The sequence below is a fragment of the Geospiza fortis genome, unplaced genomic scaffold (assembly GCF_000277835.1).
Source record: "Geospiza fortis unplaced genomic scaffold, GeoFor_1.0 scaffold49, whole genome shotgun sequence".
NCBI classification, from domain to species: domain Eukaryota; kingdom Metazoa; phylum Chordata; class Aves; order Passeriformes; family Thraupidae; genus Geospiza; species Geospiza fortis.
The window spans coordinates 1,410,891-1,434,505 of record NW_005054378.1 but is presented as its reverse complement, the minus strand read 5'-3'; positions in this window follow the sequence as shown (position 1 = coordinate 1,434,505).

The window sequence follows — 23,615 nt, the reverse complement described above, 5'->3', positions numbered from 1 at the left end:
CCAAGCTGCCAGGCCATGCCCCAATGGCTGTGTTTCCCACCTTGTTTTCCCACCTTGCTGGTGTCACTCCTGGTTGCCCGTGCTCCCTAAGGCCTCATTTCACAGGTGCAGAGTTTTGACCACCATTGTCACTGGTCCCACCTGGCTTCTGCCATCCAAAGCCTCCTGATCTGTGGGCTTCCAGCAGCTCTCCTATCTCCTCCTGTGTGGTGTTGTGAGGTCCCCAGGATGAGGTGAGAGATGAGAATTTGACTCCATGTTCTCAGAAGGCTGATTTATTATTATATTATTATCATATCATTTCATATCATATTATGAGAAATGATATACTAAAACTATACTAAAGAAAGAGAAAGAATAGATCAGAAGACTAGAAAAGAATGATAAAGAAAGCTTGTGACTGCTCAGAGCCTGACGCAGCTGGCTGTGATTGCCCACTAATTAAAAACAATTCACATGTTTGGATAAGCAATCTCCACACTGCATTCCAGAGGAGCAAAACATTGAGAAGCTGAGGCTTCTCATCTTCCCAGGAGAAGAAATCCTGGCTAAGGGATTTTTCAGAAAATATCACGGTGACACTCCTGAGCTTCCCTCAGGTCAAGAAATTCTGCTGTGCACTGCACCAGGGTGTTCTGCTGCCAGTCCTGCCAGGGCCAGAGCTGCTCACCTCAGCAACCTCAGGAAGACCAAGCAAAGGACGTGCGCTGACAGAGGGGACAGAGGCACAATAAAAGGGACATTTTTTGCCAAAGAAACCATCACACAAGCACCAAACAACAAAGCAAGAAAACCCAAAAAGATAGCTGTCCCAGGAAAGTTGAATCTGGTACTTCAGAGCAACAATGGCACATTTTAAAGGAGTCAGTCCCTGCAAAAATAGCATGAGTGAACAGATTCTAAGTACTCATGAAAGTTCCAATACCACTGATATCTCAGGAGAAACTCAGTAATTTAAGAAATTAGAAAGGCCTAATCTAATTTAAAATTGTTAATGAAGTAAATATGATGCTTACAGATATTTGTGATAGGATGTCATTTGCCTACATTTTATAAAGTTGGTTTTGTTTGGTGGTGGGTTTTTTTTCCTTTTGCCTAGGACAGTAAAGCAGAACAAATGCTGGGAATTGCACCTTTCAATGGAAAACACAGGCATTGCTTTATGCCACCTTAGACACTTAAAATAAGGATAAAAATCTAAGTCAGAAAAACAAGATCCACTTCAGTCTGCTGGAGAAAAACAGACACCTTCATAGGATGCTTTTCCACACCTCAAGCCAGAAATCTAAACTGGGAAAAGTTTTTTCCCTCTCTCTCTCTCTCTCTCTCTGTGTCTTGGTCCCACCGTGGGCTGTACAGGGAACATACATGGGAAGTCAGGCTTAAGTGTCTTACTGTGTGACATTTAGAATCAGGGGCACTGATTCCTGTCCCCAGCCTCAAGGATGATGCTTGACTAACAGTATCCCTAGGAGACAGCTGTTTTCCATGACCTTTTCAGTGACCTTAGGCCAGGCCTTCAATAAGAAAGCTTTTTATCACTTCACCAAGGACTCCTACATGCTACAGGAGTCTGCTCTATCACCCTTTTGCGACATTGGATCGATTTCCCTGAGAGTCTCTACCACAGCTAGTTTCAAGGTCCCGAGTTAATTTTCGTGGTATTTTTATTTCCACACCCCTTTGAGTCCTCCTTTGCAGCAAACCAAAACCCAGGGAACAAACCCAGGGACAGGACATCTGCATTTCCCTTGGGTTTCATCTGTTCCCTCATGCATGGGGCTATTGGCTACAACTCTGTGCATATAAGATCAGGTTGCTTTGCATAGTGTCTAGCTCAGCATTAACACTCAGGTCTGCAGCTTTTTCCGTGTCCTCCGAAATGCTAACACCAGGGCATTCTCAAAAGGCAACTGGGTGGCTGCTGGGGCTGGAAGTAATGCCTGGGCTTCTGCATCCCATTTTGAATCGGGCCCATGGTAGATAGCAAACAAGCATTGCTACCATCTGATGGTTGCTTGGGGAAGTGAGTTTAGATGCTGCAAATGTTCGTCTCGGATAAAAAACACCACTCCCCGTTGCATCAAGGAGCACTGTGCTGGCAGCTTCCTGGCTTGCAACAGGAAAGATTCACAGGCTTATGTTTTATTTCTAGCTCCTCTCACATGACTCTGAGGAAAACAGGCAGCGTAGATGAGTAGAGCTGAAAACTGAAGTCTTTTATATAACTAAATACTCATGTGAAGGACAGAGGTGTATTTTTAACTTAGTCTGATATTTTGCTCCCAGGGAGTTTAAAAAAACATTATATTACAAAGTTGTTTTTATTAACAAAGGAAAACTGTCATTATTGTCATAATACATCTTAATAGGGAGAGAGGAGAAAAACTTCTAAAAGGGTCTTTTTGTTTCTTTTACAAAGCTTTTTTTAAAAAATTTACTTCCTTTTCAATGTATGGATAGATCAAGGGATTCCTTTACAGTTCTTCATTGCTTTGCTGGCATATCCTATATAGTGGGAAATTGAGGCACTGAGGTATTAAAGTTTAAAATCACAGATTCTCTATGAAAATGGGCAGTACCTGACTTTCCAATGTGGTTCACTTTACACTCCCTTTTGCATGTTCAAAACCCAGCTATAGTGAATTCATTTATCGCTGAAGACTCAGCATTTTCATCTATTAGGATAATTGCCCTTTCTTGCATATATTGTGCAAGAATGGTTTGTGGCCACAATGGTTTCAGCCCACAGCACAGCATCCATCCTCAGATCCTTCTTGTCTTCTTGTCCCACATCCTATTCATTTTTAATTAAATGAATCAACTGTCCAGTCCATTTTTAGTTTCCCTCCTTTCCTCCTCAACAGTACCTGATTCCAATTTATTTTTCACTCTTTCTCCTCTGTCTTTCCTGCCATATAAATTTCTTGTCCTGAGCTGTTTCCAACATTCTCAAGCCAGGTTTCTCTTTCTCATGTGTGCAGCAAGCAATTCCTCATCTTCTCCAAACAAGACTCACTTGAGGAAAGGAGAAAGGATGTGTACCAGGAAAGCACAGGAGAGTCGTTGCATTCAGGTACTGAAATGCTGAGTTTCACAGCCCACCACCCAAACTGCAATTGGAGCTGAAACTGAATTTAGCAGCTGAAATTTAAGATGTCTCAAAGAACTCAAGGATCTTGTCAATTTTAGAGGCCTGTATACATCGAATAAATCCTGGTCACAGCAAATGACCCACTGAGATCTTGAAATTTTACTACAGTTTAGCAGAGCTTTAGAGCTTAATTAACAAAATAGTACCAGAAATCTCTAGATAGGATAAGCAATATAATTTTCTCTAGTCTTGTTGTCTGAAAAAAAAAAAAAAAAGCTAGTTATTTTGGACTTTTTGAAGGTTGGATTGGGTTAAATTTTTTAGTTTTGTTTTTGTTTTGTTTTTTAGGGGAGGTGGGAGAACACGATCTTGCTGGTTGTTTTTCATTGATGTTTTTCTTTTGCTTGGTTGATTCTTTTTGGTTTGGTTTTTTGGTTTTTGGGGTTTTTTTTTGGTCCTTTTTGGTTTTTTTTTTTGGTTTTGTTTGTTTGTTTGTTTGTTTGTTTGTTTGTTTTGGTGGGGGGAGAGTTGTTCTTTTTGCTCTCCCTAAGAAGACAAGCAAGTACCCAAGATGTCAGAGCTGTAAGGAACTGAATTTAGGGCCAAATAATGTGTAATGTCATCAACCTTAGGAAGAAACAGGAAAACCAGAGCTGCTTATCAGAGAGAAAATGGCCAATTTTATCGAGGTGACAAGACCCAACAACATCTCATGAATCCATTATCTGAACTATTATCTGCTTTACAAAATGCCAAACTCTCCACTTAAGGAATAATTACAGTTGCAAATTGCCATCGTTTGCATAGTTTACAAATTAGACAGTTTAAAAATCCTACCCATTGAAAGCACTGAGGCTTCCACATTGCCCTCGAAATAGACAAATGCACGAGTCATGTAAGTTATCAAGAAACTGACATTTAAAGTGGTGCTACACTAAGAAACCAATTTTTGTATTTATTTCTCATCCTGATTTTGGTACCTTGCAAAACAAGAAATGCCTACAGTATAAATTCTTTGTAAAATTAATATGTATGGGAAATCTCATTTGAAGTAAACTGGCATGTATTTTTTATACATATTATGATTTGATCCTGGAGCAAATGCATTTGTTTATGAGTTAATCAGTAAAAGGCTTTTGTATACCTAGATCTTTGTGCTTCATCTGAAGAGTGTCAGTTCTTCAGAGTTTTTTACAGAGCAGTTGTTCTTTCCATAATGATGCTTATGCATCTTATAATTTTTTTAGTACCATTATGCACTTTTAAATTCTTTTCTCCTTATGAGGTCTGGAAATCTCCTTCTCCATCTTAAAGTGAGAAAAAAAAACTTAGGCAAGAGAAAGCTTAATAATTTACCCACAGTCATACAGGCAGGTAGCAATAAGACAGCTGAACAGGGTTTTCTGTGTAATGTGCAATGAGGACAATATTTGCTCTCACTCCATAAGTCCTATAAATAAATTCCTTGCCCACTGGCAGGGCTCAGCATTTTTCAGGGTTGTCCTCACTTACTGGGTGGCATAGCTTGGAGTCTTAGATGGAAAAACTGTGGTGAAACCTACAGTCCTTACACAGACTGAAGCACAGCCCCTGAAATCCCTGCACCTGGTAGTACCAGAGCTACAGCGTCATAGCACCTTCTCTAAACTACTGTCAGAGGGCAAAGGCTGAGATGCAGAGTTATAGACAATCAAGGCCAAATAGAAAATAAATTCTATTTACACTGATGTGTGAGACAGGAATTAACACCAACAACAAAAATCCTAATGCAAAAAAGAAAATAATGGAATATTATGGATGTAAATATGGTGATACATGATTAAGTTACACCTGTCCTCCAAAAGAAAAGCTGAAGGAACTGGGGCGGTTTGTCCAAAAACGTGGGAGGCAAAGTAATGGTTCTTCAGTTCAAGAGCTGCCAAGGCAAGTGAGATGAATTAGTTTTCAGAGGCACCATGAACAGGAGAGGAAGGCATGGACTCAAATTACAGCAAAGTTTTAAAGTAGACACCAGTAGTATGTTCTCCTGATGTGGAACAATTAAGTAGCTGAGTAAACTGATTTGGAATCTTTCAGCATCTCCATTTCTTGGGGTTCTTTAAAACATAGTGGAGACCTGTCAGGCCTCAAACAGGCAGAAAATCAGCCTTAGAAGGACAAAGAAATAGATGATTTCATGATTCTACATCCTAACCCTGAGTTATCTTCCATGTCTTACTAATCAGAGTTGACTTTTATTTTTTCTTAAACAGAAACTCTCTGTAACATACAGAACCAGGAGACAAGCATATGATCTAGTAAACTGAAGACCTAATTTGAAAAATATTCATGAGATTTCAAGGCTAGGATATTTGAGGCAAAAATAGAACCATTCTCTTCAATGATTTATAAAATTGCTTTAGAGAGACAGGGTAGAACATGCACAGTGATGTAGTGAGTGAAAACAAAAGTAATTGTTAGCATGTTGCATTTTGAAGAGTAGTGGCACCATTTGCCCTCCTGAATTTTGTATCAGTACTTCCATGAGCTCTCCTGATCAGCACAGATGTGACTTTGGTAGGCCTGGGAAAGGCATGACCTCAGTTCTTCCCTTGACCTAGAAATGTCAGGGTTAATCTATTCTTCCAATTTATATCTAGGTTGCCTGCCCTCCTTCCCTGGGAGTGTTTCAAGACAAACACTAAGCAACTGTTCAAGACTCTCAGCTGCTGTCTTGTCCTCTATTTGACAAACTCATGAGTATTTTATAAGTGTAAGTCTTACTTTGATTTTTGCCCGCTGCATCGAGCCCCTCAAATTAAGGGTTACTATTTAATGAGACTAAAATAACCTCATTGGACATATGTCTCCAGCAGCACAGCACAAACAAAATGGTAGCACTCTTCTACTTGCTTAGTATTTGAAACAAAGTTGCCTGGGCAATTTTCATTGTAAGATAATTAGGAGCTACCAGATAATACAATTAGATGATGCTTCACTCTACCTAAACCAGTTAAAAAGCCTTGTTTTGTTTTGTTTTGTTTTGTTTTTTATCTTATACTACTGGTAAAAGCTTTCACCTAAGTGGCTTCCCTGCCATCTGTATTGTAATTTGGTATTATCCCTAGTGAGAGCACATGTCTCACAGAAGACAGAAGATGATGTTTTGAAAACAGTTGGAACCATCTGAATATTCAGATAACTAGTAGTTAAATTTCCTCAGTGTAGATGAGCAGGGAGGACCTCTGAAAAGTCTGAAAATCTGCTAAAGGGCCTTCAGCTTTTTGAAAGGACATAAGGAGAGCAGTAATATGTGTGAACACCTCTACCATAGCTCTCAGCAACCTTACAAATAGCCATAAAATCCCTATTTCAAATCTGGGATTGAAACAGGTCTTCTGTCAAATATTGTTTCCACTGGTTTGAAAGGCAACTCTGGAAGAATGTGAATTCTGCTGATTCTGTCCCCCAGTATTGCACATATTTTTTGTTGAGCCTATTTCCTCTACAAAAATCTATGACTTTTGGAGAGTCAGAATAGGCCAAAAATGCGCCCATTTGAATGTTTCAAATAATTCTTGGTAAGGGCTAGAAAGGAATGGAACATTGGGGGCTGTTTAGTTGCTTTGTAGTACATGCTAAATCTTGGTGCCATTTGTGATGCTGCAGCACTCAGCCTCAAATCTTTGCTTTATTTTTCTTCAGAGGTGACTTAGTTGAATTGCCCCTTTAACCTCCCTTATCTTTGCCCAAATTTTCCCCTTTGCCCTGCGTGAGTCCTGCAGTGGAATCTAGAACCTCAGATGGATCAGCAGCTTTGGAAAACCTGTCTTTTTTCTCCCCCACTGCTCTCAGACCTCTGTCTTTGGCCAAGAGTTCTCCACCATTGAGTTCCATCTCATCTCCTTCTACAGTCTTGTAACTGACAAGATCAAGCATTATTTATTCATTTCACTGTTGGGGTAGGGTTCAGCCTGGAGAAGAACTTCACTGAGCTCTATGAACGATGTAGGAGAGTTTCTGTTGCTGAAAAATTTATAGTCTAAAGAAACAAATAGTGAGGGAAACACAGTTTTTGTCATATTTTTTTCTGAGGCTGAGTGGGAACATCAAACTATTGCCTTCTGTTCACACAAGAAATCTCTGATGTTTTAAAATACTCTGCTTCCCTGCCTAGACTACAAAATCACTTTCCATTTCATCAAGGTTTTGTATTATGCAAATGTGAGAAGACACTCATATTTTAGATGTTCCGATTCATTCCCAACCTTCATCTTTAAGCAGATTTATTTGTTGGGTGGTTTGGTGGTTTTTTTGTGTGTTTTTTTTTTCCTCTTTCCACTTTCCAAAACTGTTTGCTTTGACTTCGTGCTGTTAAAAATAAAACCTGCGATCACCTTCACGTTAAATGTTGCCAGTGCTCCTAATTTGTCAGTTTTCTCTGTGCTTTGGCCACTAGAGGGTAGCACAAACAGCCTCCTGGAGCGAAGGTCCCAGGACCCCCAGGAGGACCAGGGGGGACAGGAGAGGTGGAGCAGGGTGCTGAAGCAGGAGCGAGGGGCTGTGGGCAGAGCTCCTTGCCTCGGCTGAACCCAGCAGTGAAGCCACCCCTGAACCAGGTGGGTCTAGACATGGATCATTCCTGTTAACCAAGCCTAGGCGTGGTTTTGGGGAGATAGAGGAGGGTATTTGTGCATATATAATAATGATTTTCAGCAGAGGTTGGTTTTGTTTAAATGAGGATCTGTTTGTGTTTAACCCTTTGGGCAATATTCATTTGGATCTGATTGAGAGTGCACAGGACATTAATTGTAATGTTTGCTGGGACAAACTGGATAAACTCAATTCTGATAGAATTAATGAGTGCAATATTGAAAAAAAAGTTAACCAAAACATATGAAAGGAGAGTAGTGACAGTGTGCCTCTGCAAATTCAAATGTACAGTAGCCTGAATTCTCTGAATTGCTTAGAAATTTTGCTCCCACTAATAAACCTTTGGTGTATAAATCACATCACTGCCTCCTGACTTTGCCTTGAGAAATTTGTTATATGTCAATCCAAAGGATGAGAAGTTTACTAGCCTATACACCCCAAGTCTGAAGCATAGCCCAAGACTGAGAAGAAAGACAGGACATAGAAGCTCTGGAGATAGAGTAAATTTCCTGTGTAGATAGTAAGAAACAGGTGAAACCTGGTGTAAAAATGTTCTCCCTTCTGCTGAAAATGAAAAGCAATAGAATACAATATCTAAGCTAGGATTCTGTCCACCTTGGCTGTCCAGATCAGAAAAGAGGGTGAAGAAGCCAAGTCAAAGAGAGTGAAAACACAGCTGTTTTGTATACTGACCTCCAGATATCCTGTAAACTTTAACTGCTGTGCAGAAGAGAAAAATCAGCAGCAAAAAACTTTAGGAATTATCCTACAGAACAAAACAGGATGCAACAGCTGAGAAAGGCCTATTATAAAGTAATTTTCATAAAGTGTCTAGAGTAGGCCAAGGAACTGCAAAGAAAAAAAAATATAAGAACAGACGGAAAAATTATATAACAGGTTGTAGATCATCAATGGTTTTTTTTTTTTTCCTTCTCAGCAGCAATGAATCTGGTAGTAAAATCAGCAGAAAAGCAGTGTGCGGGTCCACTGATGGCAGGAATAAAGCAGACCCAGGGGAAAGCCTAAATGGACAATAATTGCAGGTTATTATATACTGTGCTACAGTACAGTGAAAAGCTGGTCAGCTATTAGCAAGTTTGGAAGGAATAATCAAGAGGACAGAGAAGAGTTTATAATCTTTCGCACTCAGCAAATCAGAGGCAAGTCTCCACAGCTGAGAGATGGGAAAAGAAACCAGTGATATGAAGCACCAGGGTTGTATCTCCACTGCTGAGTAGAAGGAATTTGTCTGAGGAAGGAATTTGTCTAAATGTGATTTTTTTAAACCACTGTGTGCTGCAAAGCTGTGTTTAGCTGGGGTTCCTAGGCTGGGTGAAGAGGTGTTCTTGCCTAATGGACACGGCACCTCAGGAAAGTAATAAATTTAGTCATTTATTAAGGCCTGAGGCTTTTATTTACCTATGTTAAACACTTTGAGCAAAACTCAGTTTTTTCAACATAGACATCCACTCTCATAGAAGGAACAGTGGGACATCCTGCTCTGTCCTGGGAGTCCTGTGTCTGGTCTATCTGCCCCAAGCACATGTCTTAGATTTTGTAGGGCATTTGGGAAATCAGTGGGTACCTGTGTTCAGCCACATGCATCCCATCCCCAGGTTCATGGCGTTGTGAATGCAATGGAAAATTATAAACAGCTCCTAACCCATCTGCAGATGTCCATCCTTCTGTCTCTAATTTATACATCCTTGAATCACCAAACTTCTTCTTGGTTTCCTCAGACGAGTGTCACAGCTAAGTGGGATGAGTCTGGACCTGCGTGTCTCCCAGTCCTCAATGTATTTATCCTACCAACGTTCCTGTGAAGGAAAGAGATGTTATAATTCCTCCCTGACATATGGGCAACAGAAACAGTCACACAGAGAGTTTGTGCTCAAGAAGGAAATTGAGTCTCCGTCTCCTCGATTGTAGCTGTTGAATTGTTCCCTCTTATGCTGTTAAAACTGATTGCCTGCACAACAGACAAAGGTTTAAAAAACAATATTACTACTAATTAGATTCTGCTGCATTCATTTTGTTTAACACAGTAGATTATTTGTGTCTCTTTTTTTTAATGCATCTTTGTCAAGTCTGTTTTTATTTGACATATCTCAATTCCATTATGGTATTAGGAAAAAAGGGAGACAAGATCCCAACTTTTCTGCTGATTATTTCAACTCCCACTACACAGCAGATGACTGAGAAATCCTAAAGATGAGTCAGAGGGTGAAATAGAAAGTGTGGAGAGATTGTTTTAAATTAATGGGTGTGCTAAAAAAAATATCTAACAAAAAAAAAAAAAAAAAAAAAAGCAAAAGGAAAGAAAAAAGATATTCACATTTCTAGATAAGTTGTCTTTAAAGGCTGTAAAGGCTTTCTAAGTCAGTAAAAGTATCAGTGTGTCTCCATGTCAAAGAGAAAAAAATGTGTTGGAAACATATTTTTCTCAATTAATTTAGTAAAGGATTGAAGAAACAATTAAATCACTTAAGTGTAATGCAGGAGAAATTTGCATTGTAAGGTATCACAACTCAGTTTTAACTATGCTATTGCCTCTAATGCAAGCTTAAAATAATATTTAGCGGGGGATTTGCAAGGGAAACCCAAGTGGCTCAGGAAATGGAATGAGTGACTATAAGAACTCTTTTTCCACCTCATGCCAATTACCAAGTAGGGCTCTGCTGAGGCCGTGATGGATATTCTGATCTTGCAGATGTTTTCTTTCAAATGAGATATGAAAACAAGTCCTGGCCACTATAGTTATTGAAGGTCTCAGAGCCTGTCCTACCCAAAGTCCAAGAGGAATAATCACAGTTACATCCATATACTGATCCTTCATTATCAGTCAAGGAGGTTTTTCCTTGAATCACAGATGTAAAAGTCTGTCTGGTTGCTCTCTGCTGTTAAACAGACACTGTTCTCCACAATTTCTGTCCTCTTGGGACCACTATTTTACACCTCATCTGTGGAGGCCATTGCTCTGCACTTCTGGGGTATTGGTTCAACATAGAGAACTACGGAGGAGATTTTCCAAGGGATCTGACAGGTGAAAGGTGGTGCTTTACATACAAAATTCAAACATTTCGAGACATGTCTTTAAGACAATCAGAAGTTATAGTCGTAAAAAATTTTAGCTCAGACTCAGATACACACAACAGTGGATGAGAACTACTTATACTAATGGGAAATAGGGACACACTGTGTAGATTGCCAAAATGTTCTTTACTAGGAGAGTGCTTTCCATCAGTACCATCCATGAGTGCTTGGAAGAGTCTGCAAGAAGCTAGAAAGTGGCCAGCCATAGAAACCTACTGCTGCCAGCTGTGGAGAAGTGGAGGATTTTTTTGGCTATGTAGTGTGATGTTACGAAGCAGAATCTTGGAGATCTTGCTCCCAGATTATTGCTTACAGTATGGGAGGAATCATTTAGCCTACCTGGCCTCTGAGGAGAATCTCTGTCCTGAGCTCTTTTGCATGGATGTTGGTTCCAGGTCTTCTTTCAGAACTGCCTTGTCACATGCTGTGAGTTTTTGAATTATCCACTCCAAACAGGACAGGAGCACCTTTGCCTTTGCCTTCCACTGCATTCAGAGGAGTTTTGCTTGTGTGTGGGCTGATAAAATAAGCTGATAAAAAGACTGGATAACTAGATTAGGGCAAATAGGATATAACTGATAATGACAGTGAGTGAGAAGGCTGGCAACCAGACAGAGATAACAGGATTTATTGGGGAAATCAAACGTGAATTGAAATGTTTTTTGGCAACAAAATGAGTTAAAACAATAAAACAAGGGACACCAAACTAGGCCTTCAGAAAATCAAACTCCTGGGCCCAGTGTAACAGAACAGAGGAGAAAGAGAACAAATGTTAACAGAGAAAAAAATAAAGCAATCAAACAAAAACCAACTCACACCTTATCAGGGGAGCAGGAGGATGAGATGAAATGATGAATGCTGAGCAGGAAAGGGAGTGGAGCAAATCCTTTTTCTTGGGCTTGAGGCCAGGCTGTGGGAAACAGGTAAATAACATTTTGCTTAAACTTGAACTAGGCATGCTTCGTTATCTGCATATTTTCTTGACCACAGTTGTGCTGAAAGTAAGAGACGTGTATGAGAATATTGTTTATGGGTTTGTTTAACGGGAAACACAAACAAATAAAATCAAACTTCCTTCTTCAGCTCTTCATCTTGCAGGTTGCTGGAGTCCATTGGTTAGGGAGAAAGAATAGCTGATTTCAGGTTCCTCAGCACACAGGGAAGATGGCAGGCTGCGACATGTGCTTTGTATGTTTGCCTTTTGTAGGTGGAGAAATGTCTGTTTCCTTGTTGACTGTTTTACACAAGTGAGTACAGCTATTTTTTGTGCCTTTCAGTGGTGCAATACATGATGTTGGCACTGGTTTTGTAGTGAGAATTAATTAAGCATAAGATTAAGGTGAGTTAGATTGGAAGGAAGTTCAATCTTATTATTAATCCAGCCATATTGTAAGGAAAACAAAAACAAGGAAACATAAGAAAAATGAAACAAAGCAAAACAAAACAAAACAAGAGAAAAACCTAACAATAAATACTTCCTCACCCATCAGATTTCTCCAAGCTCTTCTTCAAGCTCATGTGACTGAGCTTTTTGGATTTGGGCTTTGGTGGTTGATTTGTGTGGGTTTTTCTTGCTTCATCTGTTTGTCTAATGTAACCTCCTCTGCTTCCAGTATTATAGGGAAGACCACAAAACTGGAATCCAAAATGGGCCACCACTTACTTTCAGAGGGATGTTTTTGTAGGCTGGGGGTGGTGGGCATAGGATCACAGTCAGGAGATGAACAGTGATATTCCAAGTGTGAGTATTTGACCTTAAAAAAAATAATGGTTTTATACTGTTTCCTTGAAAGACTGTGTCTGGGGGAGTGAGGTAAGGGAGAAATAAAGCTATTTCCATTTTAGAGCTCATGAAACATAAAACAAAGTGGCCCACAGCCACCTCAGAGATCAGAACCAAGGAGTCAGTCCAAATCATCAGACTCCAGGTGTGAGAAAGGAGACAATATTGCCTTGTCCTTTCATTGAGACTGTTTCCCTGGCATCTCTCACCAGTGCTAAACACATAAGGAGAAGAATAACAAAGACTCTAAGTGGAGGGAAATAATGAAGGCTTGTGAGGTTTTGTTCAGTTGCAGCAATCTCACATGTTTATTAATAGAAGGTCACCATGTGTAAATATATAATTTTGGCTGCATATGGGCAGCATCTCTTTAATTATCTGAAGAAAGAGGGTATTCATTATGTAGATAGTAAAGGAACATCATTCAGCAGAAAAGCAACAGAAAATTTCAAGCAAAGAAAGGCACGAACTGCTATTTTCCCCTGTCTCTTGCTTGTCATTATGAGTCATTTCTACAGAGTCTCTCTGTGCATGTGTAAGCGTGTATATATTTTTACACACAAAACCATAATATCTGTATGACTTATATAAAATCATGTGTGTGCTTCCTTGGCAACTCTGAAGGCAGGCAGGAGCTGGAAATCCTGGGGAAAAAAAATAATTTAAATGAATACAGAGCTGACCTGGCTCAGTGTGCAGTGACTGAGGGTAAAATAGAATTTGGTTTCACAAACTGAACTTCTTTTCATAGCCAATGTGTCCTAAAGTGCTTTACATACAGTACAATGAAGGTGATGCCGGGAGTAGAGGCAAACACAGAAGTCATTGTAGGCACAAAAATATCTATATTCATCTGTTTCCTTATTGCCAAGGGATGTTGAACTTCTCCTTGGACATGAGAGGATGCCTTGAAAAGCATCACAGTTTCCAGTCTCTTTAAAAACCCCTGCTATTATCACTTCCAAGTACCCACGTTTCACAGCACAGTTATAACTGTATTGGTCTTTCTTTTTTTCCATCTTGCATCTTGTCTGATTGAGTGTGTGTGATTGAGGATATCAGACTGTTATTCAATCAGAAGACTGGATAAGGGCCAACAGCAGCATTACACTCAGCCCTTTCCATTCATTCTATGCATTGAGTCATATTGCAAAAGAGAGTTTCATCCTTGCTAAGATTCCCCGGCATCTCAGTCCATCCACCATCATGCAAATTATCTCCCAGGAAATTATGGAGTCCAGGGGAACTGCTATTTGTAATATGGCATTTGTGTACCATAGTCACCTTCTTGAATGCATTCATGGACCACTTATGAACTTGGAACTGAAATTTTCCCACCTGGTTTCAGGATTTCACTCAAGATAGTGACTAGTTGTGGGTCTTTCCATGTCACACTCTGTGTTTATTGAATGGATAAAAGCATCTCAAGCAGCCAATTTTGATTAGTCAGGAATAAAATGTCATCCAGAGATTCAGGGGGAGGTTCACCTCCTGTTTTCTGGGGTCTTGTGGGGGCAAAAAATCTAAATTCATTACTTTTGAAAAAACAGAGTGTCTGTTGCTCAGTTCTCAAACTGAGTCTGTTGCTCAGTTCTGGTGGGAAGCTGGAGGTCAGGACAGATAGATGATGTCCCTACTGTGAGCAGCATTAGAGTCAGGAATGAAATTCCATTCTTATCATTCACATCCTTCACTTCCAGCACAATGCAAACTTTGTGTCAGAACTTTGGAAAGTCTACTGAGTGCTTTAGGTTTCAGGGTAAGCTAGCATATTTGAAGACTATATCCAAACTGAATAGCAAATACTTATTTATTTTGTTCATTTTATTAAATCACTATTGTTCTAATTCACTGATTGCTCAAACCAGAGGGATTTGAAAAACCATACAATAGTTCCCATCCAGACTGCATGTCTCACATTTCTTTCCATGGTAACCATGGCACAGGAGCCTTGATTCAGTCCTGAAACTCATCCTGATATGAGCCTGGGGACTCAAAACCACTGTTGGGTCTACAAGCTGTTCTGTACTCAGTGAAGTTTGGAGACTAATAGTGCTCAGCCAGACTCAGCCCACATGCAGTTTACACAAGCTTAAGTGCAAGAAGAACATGGTCCTACTAATGTCCCAACAGTAATTATAACTAGTGAAAGCTCTATGTGGGTAAATGTCCCAGAATACTAAGGTCAATATCAGGGTCCACAATGAGATTGTTCAGCTGACGCATTGATTAATCAGAAGGCACATTTCTCTCCCAAGCCCACCTGACATTATTGAGTTCTATATTAGAATCCGTGATTTTCAAATCTTCAATACATTCTATGGCAAGTATAGCAAAATCAATGAGGTGTGATGACTGGGGATGATTTGGTATTTAATCTGCTGCTGTCCAAGTTGACTGCTTTGAAAAAAAGGAAAGATATGGCAGCTAAAAGAATTCTTTGAAAAGTATACTTATGCATTTGATGCATATATTTGAGAGGTAATAATAAAGATTTTTTTTGCAGCTTTCAACACTTAGAAACACTTGAGATGAGTTTTAGTGCTTTGAAATTGAGGGGCATGGTGAGGGATACAGTGTCTTTGAGTCTTATGTGCTCAGGCAGAAATTTTGACCCCTCAGTTCTTATTTTCATTTTAAAAAGTAGAAAAGAGGATTTGAACAGCAGCAAGGTTTCTTATTTAATTGTTTGGCATGAAAGAGCAGATCCTTACTTGATATGGACTAAGATATTTTATACCAATCATTAAAACAGAACTCACATTTTCTTGAAAGAGTTCTTCCTTTTAGATGAAAAAGCTGTGTTTTTTTCTGGGATGAGCTGTGAAATCTGATCGAAATTTTCTGTAAAGCTTGGAAGAGGTAAAGATAGAGGGAACTGATGTCCTTTGGGCAGCAACATTTGCCCTCTTGGGAAGAAAATTTCCTGCAGAATACAGTCACAAAAAATTGTATCCTACATCTTCAGTTAAGCACAAAATACTGTGGGTTCTGAAACCTAGACCAATCCACTTTATGTAATGGAAACTCAAAAACCACCAGCAAGGCTGTTGTCATAATTTGACCCCTTGAGGTAACTGTGGAAGGCAACCAAGCTTTCAGGCTCTAACGGCCTGATTTGACCACATGTCAGTAGGACAAGCTTCCCCAGGCCTGAGGCTCACAGGCTGTATGGAGTTACAGAAATTCAACTGATTCAGCTGTGTGGATGCAAAAAAAAGATCACCTAGAGATGGACAACCCTTTGCTAAAAATATTTTATAACAGCTGAATCCCAAACACAATTAATCTGTTGTTATGTGCAGGGTTGTAATCTCATTAAATAATGTTTATTAGCCGCATAAAAATCTTCAAAGTAGCCAATTTCCCAATTACCTGATCCTAGATCTTCAAGGGATCAGAATTCTCTCTCACAGGCATTACTAAGAAAGCCTCTCTCCCCACTGATTTCATAGACAAGAGTAATAATACACATGGCTGGCATTTGCTGGATATATCTGGTAAAAGACTGGTGTAACCTCACCCTTATATCCCATTCTGTGCAGTCTTGTTTCTGCTCAAGTTGCACTGCAAGCAAGCAGACACCTTGCTCTCCTAGCCAGTTAGTTGGAGGCTTCCTGCAGCTAAAACCAAGAAATACAGTATTTCCTTTCCTCTGTGCAGACTGGGAAGAAGACCAGGCATTTTCTATTCAAAATCAATTGCCCCTGGAAAGCAAGGTCTGATTCTGTCAGTCTGGGACCTAGCAGGGCTCTCCTCCTTCTCTTCTTAGTGCTTCTCTGGCTGCTTGCCAGCAGAAGCATGAACAGCACACAGAAGAACTACTGGACAGAGACTCTCCCATTTTACCTCTGAGTCTCCAACTGATCCTATTTTGGATACCTGTGCTTCGTTTTACTTGTTTCATGTGCTTGAGATGACTTGCTGTTTACTCTGACAGACTTTCCAACCAGGCCAGTGGGTGGAAGCTTAAGCCTATATTTAAACTTGTCCCATTATTTCACATAAAAAAGCTGGCTTCCAACTGTGTGTGAAGCTAGTCCTGGCATATTCTAAGTTTCAGTGTCAAAATATGCATGTAAATACATGTACAAACTGCTCTGCTCATCCCATGCCCTTCTTTGGTGTAGATAAATTCACAAAGTTCATGATATCTTTATTCTCATTCCATTATTTCCTGTCACAACACAATAGAAGGTAGTGATAGAAGGTTTCCTTGAGGAGCTGCTGTAGATGGAACTGGAACATTTCGTTCAGACTCTTAGATTAATTCAGAGCTGTGGAATTATGGCCAGTTTCAGAGGTTACTCCATTATGGACTCTGGAGCTGCCTATGTGTTTTCTGCCATTTCTCCCCATGCATGATCTCTTTGACTTTATGCTTTTATCCCTCCAAACTCTTGTACCTAGTTTAATTAACTGTTCAGACCTTCCTCAGAAAGGCCTCAGTAGCCTTACCTACCCAATTCTTTTCCGAATATCTCTTCCTTTTTTTGACCCAGCTAATATCCTCACCAAGACTTTGCTAGTTCTTCCAGGAAATGTAGTTTCTCTACCTTCTCCTGCCTGCACTAAGACTTAGAATTTTTCCTTCATTCCTGAATTTCCTTTCCATTTTCCCTCTCTACTTCCCTTTCCCAGTCCCTCTTTTGACCTTCTCTGAGCATTTTTCTCATCTGCTGCCTCCTAGAGATCTGGCATTTCTGCTTTCTGAATTCTAGTCTACCATTTCCTCTTCAGCTAAAGGTCTGGAGAGATGAACAGCCCTCAATAACACCTATCTTTAAACATCAGCTGTAGATGTAACTGGGGCTCCCAAATTAAATGGATACATGCAGAAAGCACAAAGGATGAAAACTGTCTGTTCTAATTTCAGGCCCAGCACAGCTCACCAGCTGGAAATACAGGAAAAGACCTCTTCACCCTCCTATTTCAGTCAATGGAACAAACAGAATCTGAATCTTTGTATTATGCTGTCACTTGTACTATAACTATTACTTTTAGATCATGGGGAGGTACATGCAACACAGAGTTTTCCTGACATGCTGGAAGGCTGGCTGAGAGAAAAACAGCTTCCAGATGGAAAAGCCATTCTGAAGTGACCAAGACCCTACACTTTCCTAGAGAATGCTTGAGTGTGCACACACAGCCAGAAAACCTCTTGTATTTGTTCCATAAGCTTATTAATGTGGGCTTGGCCCCGCAGCTAACTAGAACCATGAGTATTCTCTTCCACTGCTCTTGAGGCCATGGAGAATTCAAGTACCCCTGTTTATTTCCTTTACTGTCTCTACCTGCATGTCTGGCCTTCAGAAGACAGCTCACTGTACAGGTGATTTACTATTCTGGACAGAAACAGACAAAAAAGAAATAATCAATAGGAGCTTAAAGAGATATAAGAACAGATCTACATTTTATTACATTCATAAATTCTGGGACAGATTTATAAATTTGACCATTAAGGAAACTGAGCATATTTGCAATACCAGTTACAAATAATGCAGGTAGAGATATCATCTATCAGACAGCAAAGAACTGATATATTTGTAGATATGTAGACAAACAGATAGGAAGGGAGTGAAATAGGCAGAGAGACTGGCAGAGAGAGGGAAAAAAATCTTTAAGGTCTCTATGAAATTGTAGCAGAAAACTGATGAGGAGTATTTTTACATGTTTGGCTGTAGAATACCCTCCTTCTCTGCCTGCAGTATTTCCACATATGTGCACGTGTGTATGCACTCCTACATGGGCTCCCCCCCCCAAAAAAAACCGACACAAACACACACACACACACACACACACACCACACACACACACACACACGCGCTGTCAGCACTTGGTCATCTGCCATGCATCTGCCTTAGAATGAGATACATGAAATCAGCAGCATTAACGCTGGACCCTGACTGTCATTCCCTCTGGGCACGTGGAGAATAAAATAGGAGCAAGAATGGGTTTTATAAAACAAGTATTCACTCATGCAAATAAATACAGCTTTGAGACTGTGCCTACAACATGTGTCATTCAAAGCAAGGCTGGGCACATCTTCAGAAGTAAAACATGCCACGGGATGTCAGGGTGCTCTGAGTCTGAGCTCTGACTTTGCCATTTTTCCTGCCTGAGGCTGTAAAGGTCCATGTGTAAAGGGACCATGATTTGGGATACTAACGTCACACACCTGATCTCCATGCTTCATTCTCTCAAAAGTTCAGCAAGCAGCTGGGTGCCTAAATATGAATTAACTGCTTTAAGTCCTTTTTCAGAGTTAGGCCTGATTTTCAAGAATACACACTGACTGTGACTACAGCTCTGGAGGACAACACTCTCCAAAAGCTAGCTTATAATCCATCTTTAACCTTGTTAAATTGAGTTAAAGTCCCCAAATCCCAAACTGAGTATACAATAAAAAAAAAAAATTAAAAAGGAAGAGGGGTTTTGGTTTGTTTTTTGGGTGGTTTTTTTTGGTTTGATTTTTTTTTCTTGCACGCAAGCCCTAATTAAAAATAAATTATTCTGGTTGCAAAGACAAGCACTTAAATATTAAGAGCTCCCAGAATTGAGGTTACTTGCACAACCTGGATTTTCCTTTGTTGTACAGATGCATTCTAATTCAGACTTTAATTACATGATCATTCACAGAGTAGATGGCATGTGTAGTGCTGTTTGTTGACTGTAGAGGACTGAGGGACTCTGCCTCACATTTCAAGTACACAGAAGAGTGGACTTTTAGGGGCAAGTATTCTTTCAGGCAGGTCTTCCTGTTCTTTTAACTCATCCCCATCTCAGATCCACCCCTTTCACTCTGTATTCCCTTTCCCTGTTCCAGTCCTGTATCTGATTTCACTTTTTGGCTCTTTCTCAATTTGTCTGTCTTATCCTGCCTCATTCTTTAAGTGTGCCTTGCCTGTGAGTTTAGCAGCCCCAGAGATCTCAGGTCCTCTGTGCTTTACGAGAATTTATTTTCTGATGTTTTCTTACATCATGTTTTGCATATTAACCCCTCAGTTTTCCCTGATTTTGTACTACAGATGCCTGCCCATTAGATTTGCCTCCCCTCCCATTTTTCTCTATTTTCCCAGTTTCTTCCTACTGAGAAGCAGACTGCTGTGTCTCAGCACAACCTTTTCTCCAAAGCTCTCTGTGGTAACTGGGTCAATACAAATAAATAACCAGAGAATTCTTTAAACCTGGGTCCAAATGACGTGGCACTAACTATCCATATGGTTAAATGCTCTTTTCCATAAAAAACCCTCCACATTACGCTGTCTGTAGTGCCCATTGAAAACACCACAGTGGTCTGTGATGACCTCCAAGCTGCACCCAGAAGGTACCTGGGAGGCTGGTAAGGACCAAACTTGTCAAAATCTGTGCTAAGATTAAGGAAATTAAACTTATACTCTGAACTTGTTTGTTCATTTCCTGGTACACATACTATCTTTGCATCTGAATCTCAGTCTGTTCCCCATTTGACTCCCTTTTGAATCCAACCCAATGATACTCCAACCTCCTTGTCGTTCCAGAATTACCTGAATTTCCCCCCAGCTGTTTCTTTTTAGTTTCTGCTCTAGTCTCACTGTCGGGTCTACCTGTCAGCCCCTGAAAGCAAAGGGAAGATACATTCCCTGCTTTTGTCTTAGGTATCCAGACTCCAATTTTTCCTGACCTGTCCTGGCCCTGAGCTGCAATGACAGGAATAACTCTCTCTACTGTAGCAAACCCGGGGGGAGCCGAGTCACTGGGGAATCTGGTTTTGGAAATCTGCATCTCTGGTGAGCATCTGAGAATTGCCATTTTCCCCAGGCTTTTAATTGGCCGCTTTGGGGCAGATTTTCCCAGAGATAGCAAAAAAATCTTGAGAAAGAGCTTCACCTCCTGACAGCTCTTAGTATCATGCTGTAAAAGCATGGGGACAGGAGAGCTTTTCAAAGCATCTCATTTGACTCAGTTCAAACCAACCCAGCTCTCCTACGGGTTGTTCTCAGGGACAGACAAATAGCTCCAGACAAAATTTTTGAGAAATAATTAAAGAATCTGAGCTGCACGGGGGTGCCCAACTTGGAGTTTCAGCCAAAACACGTGCAGTTTATCAAAGCTGAACAGGATTTTATTAGACTGAGGCAACCTTTTTAATTGGTGGTGCTACCAGATCCTATTAAAGTGAAATCTCCCTTCCTCACAGGGGCGCTGTAAGCATTAATTTGTTAATGACTGCACAATGATTTGATGATGAAAAGGACTGTATTAACATGAAGCATTATTGTCCCTACTATGCAGGCTTGCCTGCTTTCATTACTCATTATGTACAGGGACATACCTATTATGAAAAGGGATGTGGAGATAATAAACTTGATATTCTTTTCAAAGGACTAATCCAAGATGTTTACTGTGTGTGCAGCACAGGCAATAGGAATATTCTGGAGAGCTCTGTTTAGATGGCAGATTCCATTGTGTGGAATGTAATGATGTGCATGTATGTGTCTGCACAAATCCTGTGTCTAAACATACCTGCAAACACATGCATGCATGCTTTCTTCTACTTTTCTGTCCCCTATTAACCATACATTTCTTTTCAGCCCTTCCTTTGCCACCTCAAACTCACCAGTGCTACTTTAATAACAAAATGCCTCCATAAACAAACTCCTTTTTTTTTCTTTTTAATAACAATGATACCTTTTGTTTCCTACATTGACTACAATCCTCTGCTAAGCTCCTTTGGATACAAATAACTTTTCATTTCTCTCCTCAATCAACCTTCTTGATTCTAACTAGGAGTTAAAAAAAAACAACCCTAAAAAAAACAAAAAAAAAAACAAAAAACCAAAACAAAACAAAAAAACACACCAACCCACACTGACTTATGCATCAATTCAGGGACCAATCTTGCAAATGTTCGCGTGGGTAATCCTTCCTCAGATGAATAATCCCTCTGACCACAGCAGAGTGATTAACAACAATGCAGATTAAGGTCTTCAGGATCGGGCCCATGCCCTGATGCTTGGGTTCTCACCCAAAGTTTAGTGGGTGATGGTCGCTCTTCTTTTGTTAGATGTTATTAGAGGCCCACATGCAGCTCTCAATTATTTCATTTGATTACATAGCTAATATGCCCTAATCCTGTCAGCACTCCCTGCAAAGCCTAACAAGCTGAAGTAAACAGTTCCAGCTGAGTTAGAAGGCTTGGCAGGATTGGGTCCTTTAATAGCAGTTGTGAGCTCTATCTGACTTGTTATCAGAATGGCTTTGATATTAACAGTCTCATGTTTCATTTAGAAATAATCTTAATTAAAAAAAAAAACTAGTAGAAAATCTGTGAGGATATGAGCTAGTAAAGCCAACTAAATCTAAAGAAAGAGAAATTGCTATTTAAAAACAAAAGTCACACGAATTTTTATTTCTTCGGAGCAAAACTTGCCTGCTACTTAGCTTGTCTGTTTAAAAATAAAATTCACATTTATTGCTTACTTATTTGGAATAAAACCTGCCTTCAATTCTTTTTATATCATACAACGACTGATTTTTTTTGTACTCTGGGTCCAGGGGTTTGAAGTTCAGCAGAAGAATCCCCCTCCAGCAACCTTTTGGCCTATTCCTGCCTTTCTTCTCTACTTGCTCGTTTCCTGGAGAACGAAGACGGTCAGGACTGATGTATCGCTGTGTCCCCCTTGCCTGCACCGCACGGTGTTCATTAAAAACTTGCTGCTAGCAAGGGCCTGATCCAGCCCTCCTGGAAGTCATTGGAAAGCTGTCTATTGACGTCATGGGGACGAGGAGCATACTAATGCATGCAAGTACCTTCACTAATGCGGCCAGTCCTGTTAACAACACCGAAGTTGTTCACAGGATTAACAGCAATCAATCAAGCCCTTTGAAAGGCACATTAAAAGCCAAAGCCTGGTCTGCAAGCCCTTTCTCACAGGAGGTGTGGATATACCTGTGGCTGGTCCTGCTGCATCCTTCTGCTCCCTGCCTGGCCCTGCCCCTGCCTGTTTCCAGCCGTGTGAATTTGGGGTAGCATTTCTTCTGAGAAGGTAAAAATTGATGGCCACCTACCCCCAAAATAAATGGTGCTTGTGTTCTTAAAAAAAAAAAAAGAAAAACAAAAAAGAAAAAGAGAAAAAAAAAAGGAAAAAAAGACACACTAATCGCAGAGAGAAGCAGGAGAAAATAGGGCTGCAAATGGCTGTGGGAAGGGGCTGCTTTTTCCCTGCAAGTACGGGGAAAAAAAAAAAGTGAAGTGCTGTATTTTCGTCCCAAGCAGATAAATAATATTTACTCTCCTGGAGAAACTGAAGCCTGTTACAAAAGACCTTATCCTTACAAAATTCCTGTGGACTTCTCTGCTGAACTGGACCCACAGTGATTACACTGGGAACATTTCTCACTGGAGAACTGTTCAGCAAAAGCTGGTTTATAGATAACAATTTCACTCCTCCTTTGCCTGTATCTGTTTAAAATCTGCCACAGCCCCTTGTACATGTGCAAAGGTGCTTATGGGGTATAGCTTATTTCCACCCACAGCAGCAGCTGTGTTCATCTTGGAGCCCTTGTAGCAATATTTGTGTCCGTATTATTTCATCCTGCCACCCCTCACAGCTGTGCCTGTGCACCAGGGGGCTGTACTTGAACAGCATCCATTTCTAAATGACTATACTTACGGCTCTGTGAAAACGGGGCGTGGACCAGCTCAAAGTTTTAAAAAATAGAGATTGTAATAAAAGGGACGCCCGCACTGAGCAGCAAAATTACTCTTTTTACTGCCCTGGTCTTTTTAATTGGTTTTCATTTGGGATAAGCCGTGATTTCAGGCAGAGTGGCCTGCTTGTGGACAAGGTGTTAACAGAGCTATAGCTGGGATGGATCAGTGCCGGATGTTGTTTCACTTTTCACTGTAGTGGATATTTCTTCTTTAAAAAAAAGAAAAAAAAAGAAGAAGGTTTAGTCCTCCTAGTTCTATCTCGGGTGTGGTTTCAGGAGGATCAGAAAGAGCGGATATTAGGATTTTTAAGGGGCGGG